Source organism: Artemia sp. Qi Xiang Cuo, chromosome 7 (assembly GCF_049724085.1).
Source record: "Artemia sp. Qi Xiang Cuo chromosome 7, ASM4972408v1, whole genome shotgun sequence".
Taxonomy (NCBI): domain Eukaryota; kingdom Metazoa; phylum Arthropoda; class Branchiopoda; order Anostraca; family Artemiidae; genus Artemia; species Artemia sp. Qi Xiang Cuo.
This window is the reverse complement of record NC_142800.1, coordinates 81,153,544-81,174,282: the sequence shown is the minus strand read 5'-3', so window position 1 is coordinate 81,174,282 and position 20,739 is coordinate 81,153,544. Positions and strand designations below refer to the sequence as shown.

At 37.1% G+C, this 20,739-nt stretch overlaps 1 long non-coding RNA gene across 1 annotated transcript in view; it reads right to left on the bottom strand.

The window, feature by feature from the left end:
- The window catches only part of LOC148950752 (uncharacterized), a 35,918-nt gene extending 20,877 nt beyond the window's left edge, over positions 1–15,041 (bottom strand). Inside the window, exons 1-2 of the long non-coding RNA XR_016141973.1 lie at positions 14,928–15,041; positions 4,083–4,171 (exon numbers count right to left, since the gene is read on the bottom strand). This is a non-coding gene — a long non-coding RNA (uncharacterized LOC148950752). The remainder of the gene's footprint in view (positions 1–4,082; positions 4,172–14,927) is intronic.
- Between the last annotated feature and the right edge of the window lie 5,698 nt (positions 15,042–20,739).

Sequence of the window (20,739 nt, the reverse complement as noted above, 5' to 3'; positions counted from 1 at the left end):
ATTAACTATTCTAATTCATGATTTCAGACACGTAAAACCACAAAATACTAAAGTTAACTTCTCAAATATTAAACCCCAGGAGTCAAACACACACGAAAATCTAAAAAACCTAGGTCTGAAAATTCCCAAACAGCCAATTAAATATTCTAATTCATGATTTTAGGCAAGTCAAACTATGAACTACTAAAGTTACCTTCTCAAATAATAAATCCCAGGAACCTAACACCCACGAAAATCTAAGAAACTAGGTCTGAAAACCCAAACAGCTAATTAACTATTCTAATTCATGATTTCAGACACGTCAAATCACGAAATACTAAAGTTAACTTCTCAAATAATAAACCCCGGGAACCAAACACCCACGAAAATCTAAAAAACGTAGGTCTGAAAACCCAACTTGGACTTGCAAACACCAACCCGGACATGCAAACAAAAAGAATCAGACATGTAAACAGAGAAAGACAGGGGAACGAAGGGCCTCTGAGCCTTCCCCTTGAGGCAGATCCCATTTATTTTCCATTATGATTATTTGAGTATTTCCCTCCAAAATCGACCTTTCCCCTCCCCTGCCGTCTGAAATGGGCGACCGAAGGACTTCTGAGCTCTGCCCATGATACCGATCATTTTTATTTCCGATTCTGTTTTTTTTTTGTGTTCCCTCTGAACCTGACTACCCCGGTACTCCCCTCAGATATGTTGGAACGAAGGGCCTCTGAGCCTTCCCCGTGATGCAGATACCTTTCATTTTCGATTCTGTGTATTTTTGGTTTTCCTCCAAAATTGACCTCCCCCCTCCCCTGCCCTCAGTAATGGGGGGACGCAGGGCCGCTGAGTCTTCCCCTTGAGGCAGATCTCTTTTATTTTAGATTCTGGGTATTTTTGGTTTTCCCTCCAATATTGACCCCCTCCCTATCCTGCCCTCAGAAATAGGGGAACGAAGGTCCTCTGAGCTTTGCCCATGAGACAGATCCTGTTTATTTTCGATTCTGAGTATTTTTGGTTTTCCCTCTGAAATTGACTCCCCCTCTCCCTCCCCAGCCCTCAGACATGTGGGAACGAAGGGCCTCTGAGTCTTCCCCTTGAGGCAGATCTCTTTTAGTTTCGATTCTGAGCATTTTTGGTTTTCCCTCCAAAATTGACCTCCCCCCTCCCCAGCCCTCAGACATGTTGGACCGTAGGGCCTCTGAGTCTTCCCCTTGAGGCAGATCTCATTTATTTTCAATTCTGTGTATTTTTGGTTTTCCCTCCAAAATTGACCCTTCGCCTCCCTCTCCTGCCCTCAGAAATGGGCGAACGAAGGACCTCTGAGCTTTGCCCATGAGACCGATCCTGTTTATTTTCGATTCTGAGTATTTTTGGTTTTCCCTCTGAAATTGACTAGGTTTTCCCTCTGAAGGCCACTAGCCATTTCAGTTTCCAATGGAATGAGCCCTTTTTGAAGTTTTTACGACAACACTTTCTATAAAAACCTTATATGCCCCCAGGGCATAACTTACAACCTTTGCCCTGAGTGCTGTGGGGGGGGGGAGGGTTGTCGTCCTTAAGGCCTAATTTCCAAAAATTTCAACTATGTTGAACAAAATGGCTATCTAAAAATTGGGATTGTATGTGTTTGGGGAAAAAGTGGGCGTAAGAGGGGGGTTAATTGCCCTCCAATCAATTTCGACTATTAAAAACGGCACTGGCCCTTTGAATTTCAAATCGCATACGCCCTTTTTCAAGTTTCTACAACAAAGCTTTCAATAAAAAAAAAACTTATATGCCCCCAGGGTATAACTTATAACCCTTGCCCTGAAAGCACTGAGGGGGTTATCATCCTCAAAGACCTAATTTCCAGAATTTTCTACGATGTTGAACAAAATGGATATCTCAAAATTTTGATCGTATGTGTTTGGATAAATGGTGGGCGTGGAAGAGGTGTTAGTTGCCTTCCAATCATTTTCGACTATTAAAAAGGGCACTAGCCATTACAATTTCCAATCCAATGAGTCCTTTTTGAAGTTTGTCCGACAACGCTTTCTATGAAAACCTTATATGCCACCAGGGCATAACTTATAACCCTTGCCGTGAGGGCTGTGGGGGGATTGTCATCGTCAAAGACCTTATTTTCAGAACTTTCAACTACGTTGAACAAAATGGCTACCTCAAAATTTTGATTGGATGCGTTTGGGGAAAAGGTGGGCATGGGAGGGGGTTAGTTGCCCCTCGATCACTTTTGACTATTAAAAAGGGCACTAGCCCTTTGAATTTCCAATCAAATGAGCCTTTTTTGAAGTTTCTTTGACAACGCTTTCTAAAAAAATTGTATATGCCCCCAGGGCATAACTTACAACCCTTGCCCTGAGGGCTGTGGAGGAGTTTACTTCTCAAAAACATAATTTCTATCTGGAAATAACTACGCTGAACAAAATGGTTATCTCAAAATGGTTAATGGCTATCAAAATGCCTATCTCTTTGGGGAAATGGTGGGCGTGGAAGGGGTATTAGTTCCTTTCGCTCACATTCGAATATTAAAAAGGGCACTAGCCACCAAGGCCATATCCAGGGGGGGGGGTTACCCGGTTTGAACCCCCCCCCCCCGAAATTTTTGACCGAGTCGAAAATAAGTCGAAAATTAGTAAAACCTAGGTAAAAATCAGTCAAATTAGTCGAAAACTGAGTCAAAAATTAGTAAACCCACCCCTTCGAAAAAAATCCTGGATCCGCCCTTGCTAGCCACTCCAATTTCCAATCGAATGAGCCCTTTTCGAAGTTTCTACGACAACTCCTTCGATACGAAGTGCCCTGGTCTAAAAAAAAAATAAAAAAAAAAAAAATACTTTGTGCCAACGTCGTTTTTTACTTAGGCAGCGTGATTGCGCTGCCTATGATATCGATAGTTTTGAACTTGGTTATCAAACACCAAAATATTTAATGCCTTTAGACTCGGTGTTTATAAAAAGTAACGCATTTTCAAAGTAGTTTGTTGAAAGTAAGATTTAGATAATCAAATACAAACTTTCATTTGATATTGAATACCATGAACCAATATATTTTGACACCTCTATGCTTCATAACCGTAAAACATAAAAAAATTTTCAATGTGGTAACTAGATCAATACAATCACTCTTGGTAAAAAAAATAAATAGACGATAATAAAACACAAAAAACGTATTCGTTGGGGGGGGGATGCAGAAATTCCCAGCATTTCGTTCAGGGAAAACATTTAGGATTATAGTGGCTTCAGATATCAGCTCTTGCAATGCAAGCAAAAGTTGACGGCGCATTTTTAGCGAAATTGCCCCCTTATTAAGTTGTTTTCTTTCTGTTTTCAATAATTATACGAACTTCCTTGTGTACTAATATTAGCACTAATTACTAATAAACAAATATAAATTTAGGATCACCATAAAAGCGGATTCTTTGATTTAATGTTATCAATAGTTAGGCTCTTATACTTTTGTAACTGACAAGGATCGTTATTTACTTACCATTCATTACTATGAAGAATTTGATTTTTTTTTTTTTTTTTTTTTTTTTTTTTTTTTACTCTAACCAAACCAGATAGAAAAAATGTTTGTGAAAAACTAGAAAGGGTTCACTCAGTCACAAATTGAAACTTATATGTTCCTTATTAAGGGTCAAAACTTATTGGAAGGCAGCCAACTATGGGGCAACACACATTTTTCCCAGGATTTTTCCCTATTCTGCTCTCTTTTCTTTGATTTCCTCTTAATTGCTTTATAGTCCCAAATTTCCAAGGGAAGCATGCCCCCCTGCCCCCTCCCTCTTGCCGGTGGCCATGAAAGGGATGTGTACGGTAATGTCAGAGACCAAGGAGCCCGAGCAGCTGTCTGTGAAAAGCAATGGCTATTCTCCTGCGGAAAGTATCATGCTCAAAATTCTAGGAAAGTTTCCTTGCTGCTGGCTCTACAAATAATACACATGCTGTGATACATTACTATTAGTTACAGAAATCATTATATATCTTATAAACTACCGAAAAAAGTTATTATTCTTTTAAATTGGGAGAACCCCGTACAAGTCACTCATAAGATAATTATTGAGTTAATGGAAAAACTGCTGAAAGATTAAAGTTTACTTTCATAGATTCATGATGTCCATTCAGTACAAGCACCACCGTCTTGCCGATCATGCTGCATTCAAATAATCTTCAAAGTGTGCTCATTACTAAAAGACAGAAGCAGCAAGTTATTTTTCTGCAAGTAATAATTTATTTAAAACTTAAAAAAGAGTCAAAATTGACTTGAACCTGAAACACCCAGCCCAAATCCACATGCGAGAAGTGAAGTTTCGTTAATGCTAATAAAATAAAACAATATAGGATGAAAATATAATAGTTTATGAACAAATTTGCGCTATAAGTTTGCATATTAGGGGTGGGGTGGGGGTAAAGCACTGCATATATTAAATACGTAACCTAACCTAGGTACCTTTTTTTGCCCCTTTAACCCCAAAAAACTTAAGTTTAAATCTTTGTCACGGAGTGAGCAGCACCTCACATCTAGCAGAAACCTTTTTTTTTTTTATTAAGAATCTCGGTCTCTCTCGATGCGGTCTTTCTCGCGTGACTACTGGATTCTAGACAAGTACCCAAATTATTAAGTTAAGAAATTAAATTGCAAGAGGCTAAAAAATCAACAAATGTCATTTTGACATTCAACTCAGAACATCTCTAAATTTTTGTGTTTGAGCGATGAAAATATGTCCACCCCCCCACCATCATGGGAAAATGGGAAAACGGTGTTCTGAAAATCCACTCTGTATTACAGGGTCATTTCGTCCTCTCAATCTTGCTGCAAAGAATAAAATTCGAAGGGTATATTCTTGTATAGGCCAGAAGCTTTAAATAGTTTCTCTACAAATCACAATTTCTTATAAATATCTTAAAGAGATCCAAACTTCAAAGTCCACTTAAATCTGAAGTAACCAGTATAAATCAACGGTAAGCTAATTGGTAAGCTAATTAAAAAGTTGCGTCATGCAACTGTTCACAAGTTAGAAGTAAAATTTACCTTTGTAGATTCGTGATGTAAGCTAAAGTGGCCAATTTCATATTTCCTTGTCCAACTTCCATTTCTAATAAGCTAATCAACGTTCGTATCACGGAATTAAGACGGCTAGATGCATTGTAAATGTTCAATAAATTGTAAATAAAGTTGCATTATCAGCTCAATTTATAATTCCTTCCTTAACCCTATAGATTTTTCCTTTTTGCCACTCAAATTGAGGAAAACAACAAGATACCAACTGCTTACTAATTTACTTAGAATTACCCAGTCCTATGAGCAGTCATCAGTAACGGTCTAAAAAAGAACAGATAAAAAGAAAGACAAGAATGAAGAAAAGGATTTGGATCCCACTACAACAAAACCATCCTAATGGAAAATCCCTTTCAAAATTTCTGATTTAATTTATTCTTGTTATAAAACCAGCACACAAAAGAGAAAAGTACGAATCAACTAGGTACTAGTGTTTGGCGGGGGTGGGGTTGCAAGAGGGGGGGGAGGCTGTATCTTCAAATCTGGGATGTCTTTTCACAATAATTTAAATTGGTTTTCATAATTTCTTACGTTTGTCATATAATTAATTTAATAAAATGAAGTTTTTCTGATGGGAATAAAGAGTGAAGTTGAAATTTAAAACTAATAAAAATAATTGCTTCGCAGTTTATGCAACAGATATCTGCAAAATTTGCTCAAATAAACTAACTCGTGCAATATACTGACTTCTGCTGTTTACCTATAGGGCCTACTTGTAGAATTCCGAAAAACTAGCGCTTTACTGGAAACAGAAAAAACAACGCAATAAAACAAACTTAGGAGTGCAATATTTCTTAAATAGCCGGCGAAAACATAAAAAATAAAAGACTAATTTATAAGGCTCTCAATAATCAATATATTTTAGAATACAATTTTAATTCTTTAAAAAAGACCTCAAGCAAGTACAATTTTCAGAAAACACGTAGATATTATACGAAGCTTTGAATTAAGCCTTTAAACATGACTCCACGATTTTGCAGCAGCCTGATAATTCTGCTAGTCAGCAACGATTTTATGAAACTAACTAAGGGGGCTAGGAGGAGGAGTATACAATAAGATGGAAACGCAAATTTCAGGCTTTGGTTTCTAGATCATGAATATTATGATTATACCCATTTCATGCATTCTATCATTTCCAATCCAAAAATGACACCAAAAATGTCCTTGTTAGCGCCATATTACACTTTGTGGTGGCATTAGCAAGTAGATTTTATCGAGGGGTTAACAACTGGGCATTTTGAGGGACACCTGGAGGCATGAGGCACGGAGGCACGCCGGAGGCATGCCTCCGGAGGCATATTGCAAAGGGCGCAATATGTAAATATATACTGCTTGTCTGTTATTCGGTATCTGTTGAATATTTCAGCACCTTCAAAAGCGATCTTTTAAAACTTGGAAAAAATCATTTACGGGTTTATTTAGCAAGGAAAAGAAACCCCAAGACTGAAAACAACTGATATGTACCTAAAGAAGAAGAACGGAGGACTGTAAGTTGTTGATATCCATGCAAAAACTACGTAACCCTACGATGGCACTGATGGTGTCACTTTTTCCTATTACACATGCAGCGTTGCCACCAGCTCAAAAATAAAATTCCGGTTTTTCTTCAAAAAAAAATCCCGAAATTTCAAAAAAATTGCGGAACACGGTTTTTAAGTTATACAACATAGGGCTGCGCGGTGCTGACGTAAAAAGCAAGGTGCGAAATTCAAAGTACCGTGAAACGTGGTTTCTAGTTGTAACTAACAACTGATTGTCAATATTCCTAGTATTATTTTGACGTGAAAACGTTCTGGTGGATTAGTAGGGTCTACGACAAATATTTTAGGCAAAAACATTTCGCCAAAGTTCCGAAAAAACGTGTCTATGCATCCACGTTTCATCGTTATTTGAATTTCCCGCCCAAGAATTGACGTCACGCTTAGCAGCCCTATTCAATATGGCTTGGCCAGCGGTAAAAGTTGCCTTTTATCACGTCTTCACCGGTCCCTTTCCCTTTTATCATACCTGCTTTTCTGCTTAGTGGCTGTGCCAAGATTCACCCTTGGATCTCGGATTCTTAACTGTACTAAAAAAAAAAAAAGGAATCTACTGCTTTGACACGAAAGAATCTGGAAGAAACACAGATCCCTTTTTCCCGAATGTACTTAGAATCCAACTTTCTCGGTATAAAACCCAGGCTTTTGGGTATTTGAAGAGAAAACTGTAAAGCAACAGTCAGAAAAACTGTTACTACCGAGTTATTAGTAAAAAGCGCTAAGTAAAGCAACCAACTAAAAAAAATAACTAGTTTCTCAGATATTTATTGGTACGTTTCAGTAATTATCTCGATAATCACAGCTCAAATGACAACCCTAAGAAACTGGACAAATGAGCTTCAGTAAATCAAACTAAGCTCGGTTAGCACAAATATAAACACCAAGTGTTCCACTACTAGGTCTTCTACTGAGCTGTAAATTTTAAGCTTGTAAGAGTAAGACTTTTGGAAGACCACCTTTAAAATTCGAATTCGGGTTAGTGAAAATTGAAGGATATGAATTTTAAGAAATTGAAGTAAAAATGCCACCGGAAAAGCGTCTCCTAGAGGGGGAAGGACACCCTGGAACGGGGGGAGCGATAGATATTTGGCAAGAAAAAAGTTAAATGGTAGTGTGCCTTCATGTCCACTAATACATTGACTGGTATGTAATCAATTTTTTTTTTAAGTTTAGGTGATAGGATAATGTATAAAGTTTTTAGATTTATATATTCTTGTATTAAAATATCATCGAGTGGAGAGGAGGAGGGGAGGAAAAAAAAATATCAACTACCTCTGAAAAATGTTAAACAAAATTCCTTCTGTTGACACACAGAACATAGCGATGCTGGTGGTTATGGTCTTGAGGTCAGATTTGGGTTGAGGTGCCATTTTTAACATGATGATTGCAATGCTGACGAGACATCAAAAAAGTGGAACCCTTTCTTCTGGATAAATGAATTCAGCTTTGTGAAGACGACTGAGTCAAAGCCAAAGACAATGTTGGTGCCGATTTCCATGGAAACGGGTTCTGCTGAATGCATGATATACTTGCTGGAGTCACAGTAACCCTGGTCTACCAATGCGGCAGTTAATGTGAGATTAGCATTCAGCCGGAACCACTGGCACAGAATTCCTATGTCGTCAGGGAACAGCATCCCCATATTCTGCGTGTCAACAGGGTGGCCTCTGCACCGACCTCTGCATTGGTCTGTGGCGACTCACGTAGTCCTACTCATCGGCCCTGGACCATCACCCGTTTTAATCGGTCACTACTCAGCTTCTCAGAGCTTTCCCTCAGAAGCCACAACAGCGTGGATTTTTTTATTGGTGTTATGGAGCCGTCAGAAGTATTGACAAGACAAAACCTAGAATTATTCATGTTCGTCACAGGCTCACTAACCCAATTTTCTCAACATGGTGTTTCACACAGTGAGCAATCACTGGCAAATCTTCAAAGATGCCGTCACTTTCCGAGCCCGATTCAGTGTCAGTCACGGAAGCCTTTTCCTGCTTATCGGACAGAGTATTTTCCTCTGAGTCACTGTCGTGAAGTAAAGAAAGACAAGCATTCGGTACTTGTTGACCAAAAACAAAAGTACGTCGTTGGGTATCAAGGCTTTAATTATTCGCTGGTTTACAATACGAGCTCGCCCTAGCTCGAGCTTGATTTCATCGTCCCCGGGCAAAGAAAAATCGGAACTAACAGACACAACACCAATGGATCTAACTCGCTTGGCCTTGGGCAAGGACAACTGTTCATTAGAATATTGAGCTTCAAAATCCGTTATAATTTCATATCGACGAATTCAATGTAGAAGTTGGAGGAACGAAAAGTTTATTACAGTACGTTAAGTGCTGGTTTGAGACCGCATCTTCCTAAAAAAATCTTCACACGGTTGGCTATTCATGTCGGAGAGTTTGAAAAGACGTTCGAGCCCAAGCCGTTTGAATCGACGAATAAGAAGCACTAAGGAATGCATATTTATCTCTAGGCAATGGTAAAGGTTTGTGGTAATAAAATTTTCGTTCAAAGCATAATGTCCACTTTTTAGGACCCAGGATCGCCAATGTCAAACGCAGTAAACAACACGACCAAGTAAAGATAACCTCTCAAGAGGAGAAAGTTTGCCGTCGTAAAAAATGCGCCGTACGCTTTCCATAAGCCAAAGATAAAACTGTGTATCGTCGCTTCCAGGAACGCGCTGTTTCAGGTGTGCCGGAGGCACAGCCGGAGGCACAAAGGAAGGGACACCTGTGACGGTCAGTTATTAGCCCCTCGGAGTTTATAAAAAAATGAAACACATAGATATGAATGTTAACTTTCAAATGATCCCTTAAACAGCTCTCAATGATGTTCCAGTGTCCCACTAGTGGCAAGAAAAAAAGGGGAAAAGGAGATACATCGGAGTACTATTCACGAAAAGAGGTGATGTCTCTTCTTGTTCAAAATGAGGGTCTCTAATTATTCTTAATCTAATTTTTGACCACCCGTGTATTTTTTATTTAGATCCAACGTCATTTCCAAAGAATTTCAGACTCTTTTTCGAAATTCTTACTATTATCACCATTTTTTTTACATTTTGTTTATAATTGAGGCTGGTTGAAAAATTGTGTAAAAATATCTTCACCTTTAAAGTTTGTTATTTATCCCCTAATTGGATGGATAGGGAAAACGTTCAACGGCATTCCGAGTTAAAACAGAAAGAAAACCTCACACATTATTCAAGCATTATTATTCTTTGTTCGTTCTTATCACAAATATTTCTGCGGGTACTACTCAGGGTTTCAAAATGGAATCCATAATAATAAAAAACGCCCCGATGCCTCTGTGTCCATTTTCAATCTGATAAACATATCCTTCTGTAGTCCCGACTGTCACGCCAGGCTCAGCTTAAAGCCCATGCCATTATCTTCTTTATAATGACTATTCATCCTGCCCCAAAGGTTTTTATTTTCCAAGTTGGGATACTAATTTTATGCCAATTATCTAGTAAATGCGAAAGCCCTTTGTTATGAAGCTAACAATGGAGTTGGTCGATGTTTTTCTTCGATCTTCGATGGGAATCGATTTGACTTTAGGCACAACAGGATTTTCAGTCATCTGAGATTCTTGCATGAATATCATATAGCAATTATTAATTGTTGGTAGTCAGGTTTTTCCATTGAATGTCTTTTAATTACCTTACTTAAATAAATTTAAATACTTGCCAAGTTCCTTCGACTGTTTAAGAGAAAACTACAAGGAAAATAACAGTATCAGTAAATACTGGAAAAAAACTAATTATTTGTAATTATGCGTTAAACTATTTTAGGACCTGAAAACCGATCAAGGGAGTACATACTATTTTTCACAACCTACGCCTTCGTTTCTTCCTACACCAGCCCTACTTATTCTGCCTTCGAACCTCATTTTGGACCTATTAAGGCTTCATTCCTGCTTTCAGAATTCTACACAAAAGGACTAAGAAATAACTCACATCGACTAAGAAAATTTTTAGGGCGTGGGGGACTTCAAGGGTAGACCAATCGTCAAAACACCATCGAAAACATGATTTTTGCACAAAATAAAGATTTTCCCGTGGCAAGTCTGTTTGATATGATTTTTTGTGAATATTGGTCTTTAATTAAAAATGACTTTTTATCTCCCGGAGACCAGAATCTCCTCCGTTTTTACGTGTCTGGGGTAACCCCTTGAGTTCAATACGAGATCCACTACAAGGACCGTCTACAAGGCAAGGATGTTCCCCCCCTGGGATCCTAAGTATTCCCGAATTTCTGGGCATTTTTTATCTATATTATCAAAAAAATCATGCGTACGTGCCTGTTACAAGATGTATGCTCTGGCCTTGAAAAATTACCGCGTGTTATACTAAGGTTGGGATGTTTTCCCCAAAAAAGACATTTCAGGTCGTTGTAGTCGTGAATATGATGATCAAATTTAAAAGTCCTTCTTACTAAAAGCGATAATTGCAATTAAAAAGTGCTCAAATTAAATTAGCTTTCGTGGATTTATGATATATGTTCTATTCCGAGGAAAGCGAATGTCCTCCTCTTGTCAATCATGCTGCAAAAAAAACGCTTCGAAGTGTGCTTGCTATAGAACAGAGACTATAATTTGTTGTTCCTGCAAATAATAATTCGGTTGAAACTCTTAAAAAGAATCGAAGTTACACAGCCATGTTACAACTACTTAAACCGTTTCTTAAAGCAGGGTGAGAACGTTTGTCCCCCAAATGACACCCCTATCAATAAATAGAGATAATAAAACCCAAACTAATAATAAACGATTCGCAGGAATAAGTTCGGTATCCTTTTACACTAGATTAGGAATCCTCACTGCCCCCCATTGGATATCTAATGCCTCCTGGGAGTGACAGCGCTCTCTTTGGCAAGCTTTTGTATATGAATGATTAGGGCCAAAGAGAAAGGGAAACTTTAGGAGTTGGCTCGTTGGTGATTTAACAAGGGGAGGTAGGGATTCAAAATAACTATCGTCAGTTAAAGTGCAGCGTCTGGTTATTGCATTAAAAAAGTAGAAGATTTAAAATACATTTGGACATTTGATGTGATTAATCTACAATTCAATAAGATTGACGCTGAAATTGTTTTAATAGTGATAATTAATCAGCGTTTTCTATTTTCAAGAATTCCTTAAACTCATAATCGAATATGTCCAAAGTAGACTTAAGGTTAGCTTGAAATGATCTTTGTTTAAGTAGGCTGGTTGACTTTAATCTGGTAGGCCTAGCGGGGACATGCTTCTGCTTCCTTCATCCTCGTCTGCAGTGGCGCACTCAGAAAATAATTATGGGGTGGCTGACTGGGGGTCCCTGGGCCAACCAACGGAAGTCTTTAAAAATTCCTTAAAGAAAAAGGTATTTTAAGGCATTACTTTAAGTTTATTTTAGCTCTTTCCATACGAGTTTTGAGTAGGGACTAAGGAATGAATGGTAAAACCGAGCAGATTATAATAAGATTTAGAAACAGAATGTATTTTTCTTGGTGGGGGGGCTACACCCCCTTTAGACCCCTCCCCGTGGGTGCGTGCCTGCTCGACTGTATTTTAAATCACCCCAAAAAACTATAGTTTGCGTAGTTATGGATAAAAGAAGTTACCGAACGCTAGATGTTGTGGGTGTTCCGACACTAGCGCTAGTTTCAACTCAGGGGAACCCCGAATGCGGGGTTCCCCTAATTATACCTAATTTTATTTGCGATCTAGCAGGGGACGCCTGTACATTGTTCCTGTCAAAATAATATTTCTTATGACTTATTTGTCTAGTAAATGATAGATTTAAGTATATATTTCTTTTGCTACCTTCCTTTAAGTTAGTTTAAAGAGCATTACAAAACTGATGAGTCAAACAGTCCGTGGTAACGAACTGTAAGTAAGGAGCGACCTGGCTCAATTGTAACCGAAACTCTAAATAACGGAATTTTTATGCCAACAGATATATCAAAAGAATTGTATTTTCTTGCTGATTTTAAATATATAAGTTTTATTATTAAGTTTGGTCTTACCCATCAACAGTTACGAGCCTGACGAAATTTGGTTGATTTTCGATAAAAGGGGGAAACACCCACTAAAATTCATAGAATCTTAATGAAAATCACACCATCAGATTCTGCGTATCAGAGCACTCAACTGTAGAAGTTTTAAGCTCCTATCTTTAAAAATGTGGAATTTTGTCCCCTTTTTGCCAGAAGAAACATTACGGATTCGTGTTTATTTTTACTGATTTTTTTCCCCAGGAGTGATCGTATCGACCCAGTGGGCCTAGAATATTGGGAGAGGAATCATTCTAACGGAAATTAAAAGTTCTAGTGCCATTTTTAAGCGACCAAATAATCAGAGGAAAACTAGGTCCCCTCCCACACCACCTTTTACCCCAAAATCGTCCGATCAAAATTAAGAGATTGCTATTTTGTTCAGCATAGTTGAAAGCCCTAATAACTATGTCTCTAGAGATAATATGACCCCCACAGCTCCCGGGGTAAGGTCTTTAAGTTATAAATTATAATTTTAAGTATAATTATGTAATTATAAATCATACATTATAAGTTATAATTTGCCCCTTGTTTGCGTATAGTATTTGTTATTGGGAAGTATGCATATATTTTTTGGGTAGGAGGGGAGGACGAATCTTTTGCTGTGGGGACTTTCCACGGGGAGAATTTTCCATGGAGGGGGAATTATTCAGGGGGTGAACTTTTCAGGGGAAACTGTATACTGGGGGAAATTGCCAGCATTCCTGTACGAAGTTTCTTTATCTGTCTTGTTTTCCCTTTACTCACTCAATTTTACGCGTGGAGGCGTTAAGGGTTATTGTCCGAGGTAAATTTTGACCAGGATTGAACATTTCCGCACGGAGGGGGGTTTTTCGATGAAGCAGGTGGAGCCAGATTTCCTGGCTTTATTTAAAAAACGATCAGAAATTAAATGAAAGAAAAAGTTTTTTGAACTGAAAGTAAGGAGCAATATTGAAACTTAAAACGAACAGAAATTACTAGGTATACGACGGGTTTTATCCCCTCATTAGCACCTCGCTCTTTACGGTAAAGTTTAAATTGTGTCCCAATTCTTTAAAAATGACTCCTGAAACACAAGGATCATGTAATTAGAACAGTAAGTAATTTTTTTTAAACGCCGAAAAACTTTAGCGTGAAGAGCGAGGTGTTTATTTAATAAATAAATAGATTCAGCCGAGTTCAGATTCCAGAGAAAATAAATTGTGCAATATTAACCTAAAAATGACGCAAACATTCAACCAATTATTTGACAGTTGAAAGACAAAAGGCAGTCATGATCAAACTGTTCGTGGTAACGAACTGTAAATAAGGAGCGACCCGGCTCAATAGTAACAGAAACTATAAAAAACGGAATTTTGATATCATTAGATACATTAAAAAAATCAGATTTTTATGCTGATTCCAAATATATAAGATTCATCAAGTTTAGTCTTATCCATCAAAAGTTAAGCGCCTGAGAAAATTTGCCTTATTTTCGAAAAAAAGGGGGAAACAACCCTTAAAAGTCATAGAACTCTTTGACTCTGTCTCACAACTTTATTTTTTTTAAATAAAAAAAACTTTAGCGTAAAGAGCGAGGCTTTGAGGAGGGGAGAGCCCCTTTAATATACGGAATAATTTCTGTTCGTTTTAAGTTTTAATGTCGCCCCTTACTTTCAGTTAAAAAAAACTTGTTTTTTTTTTGTTTAATTCAAAATATTAATGGTCGATTATAACTTAGTTAGACAGGGCTATAGTATAAGGATTTGATTACTATAATCAATTGGACTTAGTTGCTGTTATGCATTTTTGTAGGATTTATTTAGGCCTATAGTTAAAATTTAAATATTTTTAAGATTTAATTGCTGGTTTAAGAAGATATTACGAGATGTCAACTAAAATAACATACGCTGGCTTCATCTTACTACCAAATTTTCTACTGTTGGTTATACAAATAACAAGCGAAATTTATTAAGCTAAATTTTAACAACATTATAGTATGGTTGATTTAGCTTATTGAGTTTTGTCATATATAAACAAAGACAAAAGAACTCTAGACACGTACGTATAAAGATGAATATCACAAACTTGCTTAAAATACGGTTTCTTTTACACTATGTCAATCATAAAGTATTCAGTCCTTAGGAATTAAAGAATGTGTAATAGATGTTTAATTATCAAAATGAAATTGCATAGTTTAAATACTAGATTAATTTCAAATGCTCAGAAGCCAAATTGATCAATTCCACGTTTTCCGTTATTTTAGTAGTTAGTATCAGAGCAATTAGTTATCCCTTAGCATTTCAATTTTATAAGGGGTAAGGTCTCAAAAAAATAATAATAACATTCCCCTCACCCTTTGTGTGTAAATATATCCGTATTAGCTGTCCTTGTGAAAATAATTCCGGTGAAAGTCCATAGTGCTAGAAATATAAAATGCTAAAAAAACGTAAGCCCTTGATTAGTATTTATGTTATAGTAGGATAAATATAATTCTAGCTCTATTATGTACAATATTTACACTTAAACTATATCAAAGGTGTCACTAAATGTTTTTTTTCTTTATTTTCCTGGTATTACAATTTTTCCGGGTTTTAATTAATATTGCATTGCGATTTACTAGGAGTTACGACTGATTTTGCAAGCCTGCTTATAAATTCACTAAACATTTTAAAACCATCGCTCTCTCATTTTAAAATCATCAGACTTTTCGTGATATCGAACTGCTAAGCCGCGTTTGCAGGCTCAGCGAGTTCGAACACGGGCTCTTCTCGTCTAGTTTCAAGTTTTTCGTCTAGTTTCAGCGGATTCGAAGTTTCAGCCCCGTGTTTGATGCACTAAACGAGAACAACCCGTGTTCGAAGACGGGTTGTTTACGGCTCAGCGGGTTCGAACACGGGTTGTTCTCGTCTAGTGCATAAAGCTTTGTGCATCAGTGCATCTGGTGCATCAAACACGGGGTTGAAACTTAGAATCCACAGAAACTAGACGAAAAACTAGAAACTTGAAACTAGAAAAAACATCCCGTGTTCGAACCCGCTGAGCCTGAAAACGCGGCTTTAGTAAGGAACGACTCAGTCCAATAGTAACCGAAACTCTAAAACAAAGAATTTTAATAACAATTGATGCATCAAAAGAATTAACTTTTTATGCTGATTCCAAAATACATGAAATACATGAAGTTTAATGTTACCCATCAAAAGCTACGAGCCTGAAAAATTGCTTGATTTTCGTAAAAGGGGAAAACACCCCTAAATAGTCAAGCGATCGTAATGGAAATCACATCATCAGATAAAGGATATCAGTTAACATAACTGTAGAAATTTTAAGCTAGTATCTACAAAAAAGTAAATTTTTTTATTCTTGGCCAAAAGAGAGATTGCGGATAGTTGCCTCATTCCCCCCCCCCCAGGGGTGATTGTATCAAACCAGTCATCCTAGAAGATCATGAGAGGGCTCGTTTGAACGGAAATCAAAAGCTCTATATTATCCTTTTTAAGTGACCAACAAGATTGGGGGGCAACAAGTCCCCCTTTTACAGCTTTTTATTCCCAAAGACATCTAATAAAAGTTTTAAAATAGCTGTTTCATTCAGCTTAGTAAAAGGTCCGTTCAACACATATCTTTCAACCGAAAAAGAAAACACTACCTAATGAGTCAAAGTCAAAACAAATTTCAAATACTTTCACAGTCATTAGGGGTTGGCCCATCGGATCCTTGTATCTTTTTTCTCTAAAACAAATCCTTCTATCAATGGGGTGTATTATGGCTACCCTCAATCAAAAGGTGGTAAATGACATTTTAATGACATTTTTACACATCCTATAGCCTCTCTCAGAAAAATATACTGTATTCTTTTGGAGGGTACGAGGGGAGCCTGTAATAAAAAAAAACTTTGCTTGATAATTTCTATAAGAAGTGCCTGGAAATTTTACGATTCTGGGGGTCCTGGGTCCCGAGGACCATATCAGAAGGAAAATGCATGATCAATATCTGTTATGTTGATCATCCCTTTGAGAACAGCTTATCAAGTAATTCAGAATCGCGAAAGCGACCTTTATGGGTGATAGTGACGATATGTCAATTCGGTAGGTTCAGCACAATTTTAAATCCTATTCTCGCTGAGAAAAATTCATTTCCTTTCTGTGATCTCTTTCAAAAATGTGATGCAGTAGATAAGCTCTTTTGACTGAGGGTAGCCGACTAGCGTACATAATTCATTAGGTAGTACTTTTTAACGAACTACATCATAATACAGCCCCCCCCCCTTCCCCAATTGGAAATCCACAGTAAGATCTGGTCCGTAGTTAATGCTAATAATACAAATCTAGCAGTCTCATTGATATTCTTCGTGGAGGAGCAGCACCTGTTTAAAAGGATATCCTTGGTATGCCATGTGTGTCAAAGGGTTTGGTGGCAGCCTTCCACTTAAAATTTGACAGGTGATGGTCCCAATAGTCCATCACACAATTTGGTCGATTTCTGAGACAACTGCATATGCAGACACCTGACTAGAGTCCAAAAGCCCTTACCGTGAGAAGTATATTGTTACACATGTCTAACCATATACAATCATAGATGTTCTTTACACCTGGCAAATTTTAGCAGTCGCCAGCATGAGATTAGCTCTGAGTATCTGATAAAAAAATTTTCTGGAATGGTAGTTAGGCTATGATTAAAACAAATCATTAAGAAGTCTGCATTAAGTTCAACTTTTGTTTCCTTATTCCTTTTTCCGCCCCAGTCCATGTTTTTGATCATTTTAATACTGATGGTTTTACTTTTCGATTTTATCTGAGAAGGTTCCCAGACGTTTCAATATGATTGAAATATAATCAGGTAAATTTTGAAGTTCAACAGATTGAAGAATAAAGACTTTAGGGGGATATCCATGAAAAGAAGCAAATCAAACTTTAAAGAGCCCAATTAATGTTTTTAGTGGTTTCAATGTTGATGATTTTTCTTTTTCATCCTGTTCTAAGGTATTTGAATATGATTGAAATAAATTTAAGTAGCTTTTGGGAATCGACTGACTGAAGAATGGAAAAGTTACAGGAATATCCACGAAATGAAGCCCAAAGCAAACTTACGCGGTAGGCACATATAGAGGGAGACTTTCATCCCTAACCCGTTTGAAATCTTAGATCCTTTGTAACTTTCTCATTGTTTTCGGTATTTTACATAAAATCCAACTTCCTTCTATATTTTGAATTTTTCCCTGGCCCCTGAAATGCTAGCCCCTAAAAAAGCTCCTGCATGCACGACTGATAAGATGAATGCATTTGTTTATAATTATGCCTTGATAGGCTCGGTACTTTTATTGTTGTGTTCTAAGGACACAAATCGTTTGTTTTTGGAGGTTCTATTTCTCTACCTGTTTGATACTAGGTAAATAAAAGTAAGATATTGAACATTGTTTTTTTTTTCTTTTTTTATTGCCATGAGACAACCTTGGACGTAGTATCCTTAGATCTCTTCAAAATATAACACGAGCAACCTCCATCATGAGGTTATGACAAAGGTCAACTTTTTCTTCTGAAGCTAGATTTTACGTAGTCGGGGATGAAAAAAATTTTTCAAGCCAGCAAATCTTTGCTTCGTTTTCGAATCGGATGAGGGTTGAAAAGTATTTTGTCCATCCGTGAAATCTGGGTTTCAAATAAGTAAAAACATCCTGTGTATGAACTGGTAAAATTGTACGATTATTGCTCTTTTTTAGACATGTGTTCGAAGCAGTTTCTTTCTTTTTTCCTCGAGTAATTTCTAAGTAGACCAAAGCATTTCGCTTTCAATAAGACATACCATTCGGTGAAATCTAGATAGCGACATCATTCGGGAATTTTCCCTTGACAAATTTATTGTCTTCTATCATAAATCATCATTGAGCTGCTTATATTCGTCTTGCCATACAATGGATAGCATCAGGGAGGCCTGATCCCCTAGATATTTTGCCCCCCCCCCCTGGAGAATTTTAGAAAATATCTTTTTTGGGATATTTTAATTTAAAAAAAAGGCCTTTTTTAGTATTTTCGTTGACAAATTGAAGAAAACGATAAATTGGCTCGCCTGGAGATAAAAAATAATTTTGCCCCCCCCTTTATTTTCGTGAATTGACGCCACCAGATCAAGTTCAAATTTAGCTTATCATTAAAGCTGATACTTCACTTACTGTGTAGCTAGAAATAATACTTGCTGAAAAATATATTATGTTCGGCTGAATCCTGGGAAATGTTATTTCATTTACATGCACTCTCTAGTTCACTGAAGAGACATAGTCCTTGGTACCATAGTGCAGTTAAAACTTTCCCCCCATCGTAAATAGCCTTCGAGAAGGCAGCTGGGGGGGGGGAAATTCAAAATAGAGTATAGGATATTTTTCGAATAGTTCTATTGATTTGTTCAATCTGTTTTCACTAATTTGTTTTTGGTTCCAAGGATATTTAGAAGTTCGTCTTGTTTTAAAATATATTATTTCTTTCCTTTTATGCATAGAAATAGTTGGGACATAACAAAGGTGGATCTAGAGCCAGATCTATGGGGGGGGCAATGTGACAAGGTCGCCAATAACTGGCCGAATTGACCAATTTATTTAAAAAAAAAGTCAAAAACATAAATAGAACACGGAATGAGCGCTCCAGAAAAAAATATTGGGGGCTTGGCCCCCCTGGATCTGCCAGTGGGACTTAGAGAAAAAGAGGGACTACTTGCAAACAATCCTCTGACCCAAGAACTTTTCATTCTTACAACTGGTTTAGACTTTCACATAGCTGAACCAACTAGGTGGAACTTATTTTGTGTACTTTTTCCTGGTTTAACATTTCACAAACGAGGTTCAAAACCAATATGGCATTCAAAAGGCAGGGTTATACATTTCTCCTGAAACAAAGGATGATTTGATTAACTCACAAAAACACGTCATAGATGTAGGCCAATTAAATTAAAGCATACTTTTTATAATGAAATTATAGGATTTATTTTCCTCTCTGGTTGGAAGTAGGAGCTATATTTATTAGAATAAGTAGTGTTGCATCTAGGATGCCGAAAGAATCCCATTTACCAAAACTATTTGTTAACACGAGAAAAAGTAAACCGATTTCTGTTCTTCCGTCTTCCTGTAAAATTCTTGTTATGCAACATACCACTTTTTGAAGCACCACATTCAAAGTATGCAAATTATTTATTTTACTATTCATTCCAATAGTGTTATGTGTGTGTGGGTGTTTTTTTTTTTTTTATAAAAAACAAAAATAAAATAAAGCCTTGTGAACCTGCTCTTGCCAGTTTTTTTTTCTTGACAGTTATATAAATTAGAGGGGAAAAAAAAAGTAGAGTCTAATCCGGTAATGGAAGGCCAATGAAAGAAAGAATAAAGAATAAAGAATAAAGCTAATTTTAAAATCGAACCTGGTAAGAATCAGAAAGACATTGAATCACAGAGAAATGGAGAGTTTACTAATAAAAGATGTTGTGGCTAAAAAATTTTGTTTGGTACTGTTGCGCTTACTTGTACACACGAAATAAGTCAATTTTGGTTAATGCTAATTGAAAAAATAAAATAGGATGAATATATAACAGTTTAGAAACAAATTTGGGCTATATATTCGCACAATAGGGGGATAGAGGGGGGGGCGGGGTAAAGCAATGCATATATTAAATACGTAACCTAACCTAACCTAGGTACCTGCCCTCCTAAACTCAAAAAACAACAGTTTAAATATTGTAAATTTAATGAGAAACCACGCTCTTCGAACAATTTAGATAGCAATTACCCGCTTTTCGGGTCTCCATTACTGCATTCCTTTGACATTCTATAGCGCTGTGTACGATTAAGCGCAACTGCACCTTTTGTTCTTTCTACTGGCTGAAAATTTGGCTTATCGGCTAAATAGAATAGAATAAACAAATATCTAAGAGGCAAGTTCGTATCCAGGCTTTTGTTTGCAGGGGGGGGAGGGTTAAAAAAACTGCAAATTTGTGAGTCATAGATAGGACAGCTACCACCTCCTCTATGCTTACCAGGATACAGTGATGATTTTATTTGTCAAACCTCAGGCTGTCAAGAGATCACCCCCCATAACATAAGAGAAAAGAATATTTTTAGCCTAGCGACATTTTAACGAAATTCAATTATACGAGAAGCAATAAAAAAGAGTGAGACCTAATTAAAC